The sequence below is a fragment of the Euphorbia lathyris genome, chromosome 7 (genome assembly GCF_963576675.1).
Source record: "Euphorbia lathyris chromosome 7, ddEupLath1.1, whole genome shotgun sequence".
In the NCBI taxonomy this organism is placed as follows: domain Eukaryota; kingdom Viridiplantae; phylum Streptophyta; class Magnoliopsida; order Malpighiales; family Euphorbiaceae; genus Euphorbia; species Euphorbia lathyris.
Window position 1 is genome coordinate 27,760,435 of NC_088916.1, and position 1,810 is coordinate 27,762,244.

The 1,810-nt window shown below is 34.3% G+C and overlaps 1 non-coding gene across 1 annotated transcript; it reads right to left on the reverse strand.

Annotated features, from left to right (window-relative positions):
- Positions 1 to 1,119: 1,119 nt before the first annotated feature.
- Positions 1,120 to 1,226, reverse strand: LOC136201584 (small nucleolar RNA R71). Its single transcript, XR_010673932.1, has one exon. It is a non-coding gene; the product is annotated as a small nucleolar RNA R71 (small nucleolar RNA).
- Positions 1,227 to 1,810: the final 584 nt, after the last annotated feature.

Here is a 1,810-nt window from a genome sequence, read left to right on the forward strand (position 1 = left end):
TCTCGGTAGAGTTTTAATTTGGTTAAGGGCAATTATCCCGGATAAGGGTTTTGTCGCGTTCAAAGCCTATTAATTAGAGGTTCCGTCATTTATTTCATCTTTATAATTCGTACAAAGTTTAAAGTTGTTTTCTTTGCTTAATGCAAACAAATATACTTGTTTACTTTTCTAAAGTACTAAAACGTTCCTGTTTTGCAAATTCATTCTTAAATCAGATATTTTCTAACATCTTCATACTCTAATCTAATTCTTATTCTAGCAATTTCAAAACCAAAACCGATTAAACGATTTTTCCATATTATAAACCTAAAAGTAAATTTAACCGATTGCAAATAAGTTTTTGTTGAAAAACGTTCCCTGTGGGATCAATATCTTTTATTACTACAAGCGTATACCGTGCACTTGCGGAAATCGCTCAACAAGTTTTTGGCGCCGTTGCCGGGGAACGCCAAAATTTTTGACAAAATTTTAAATTTTTCGTGTTTTATTACGAATCTAGGTTTATTCATACTTATTCAAACTTTTATATTTTATTTATTTTCAATTACTAACATATTTATTTTTCAAATTCTGTTTTGTAGGTAGTTTCTGTTCGTGCGAAATTTCAAGTTCATGCACAGTTCTCGAAGTTCAGGCACGTCACCAGATCCTATTGACCCAGAAATTGAAAGAACTCTTAAAAAGAACAAGAAAGAAAAGAAAAAGAAAAACAAAACCCCAATAAAAACTAAAATTACCGAGCCAGAAGTTATGGCCACACTTATGGATTACGCTAGGCCAGGAGTGGCTGGTGTAACAAACAGTATAGTTAGACCCCAAATTAATGCACATCATTTTGAAATTAAGCCTGCGTTGCTTAATATGTTGCAAAATAATGTATCGTTTTACGGGTTACCTAACGAAAATCCTAATACCCATTTGACAAATTTCTTAGAAATTTGTGACACTTTTAAAATTACTGATGTAACTGCAGAAGCAATCAAACTTCGCCTTTTTCCTTTTACTTTGAAGGATCGAGCCAAAGAATGGTTAACTTCTATGCCAGCCGCATCAATTGAGACTTGGGAGCAATTAGACCAAGCATTTTTATCAAAAAAATTTCCTTTAGCAAAAACCGCAAGAGTCATTAAAGAGTTAACATCTTTTTCTCAAAATGATAATGAAACTCTTTATGAGGCTTGGGAACGTTTTAAAGAACTTCAACGTTTATGCCCACACCACCAATTGCCCGCCGAACTTTTAATGCAAACATTTTACAATGGACTAAATCCTACAACTAGAGGTTCATTGGACGCTATGTCTGGAGGGTTATTCATGAAGAAAACATCTGCCCAAGCAAGAGAACTTTTGGAGGAAATGGAAATCAACAGCTGTATGTGGCCCGCGGAACGTGGACACGTACCATCAGCGAAACCATCATCCTCAACAACATCATCAGTTAAAGGTATAGTGAATCTTGATCCAGTAGCGATGTTGCAAGCCCAATTTTCTGCCTTATCGCACAAAATTGATAGGTTTATGGCACCGTGTGATTCTAATGGTAATCCAATCCAAACAGATGTGGATTACGAAGGTATGAGTGAAATTGAACAGGTAAATTTTGTCCAAGGGCAAAACCAAAATAATAACCCTTATTCCAATACATATAATCCTAGATGGAGAAATCATCCTAACTTTAACTGGAGAGACAATAATAATATTAATGCTAATCAAAATCGTACTACTAATTATCAAAATCAATCAAGAGATTCGATTAGCACTTTATCTTCTAAAATCGACAAATTTATTGATGCTATGAGCGGAAAAATAA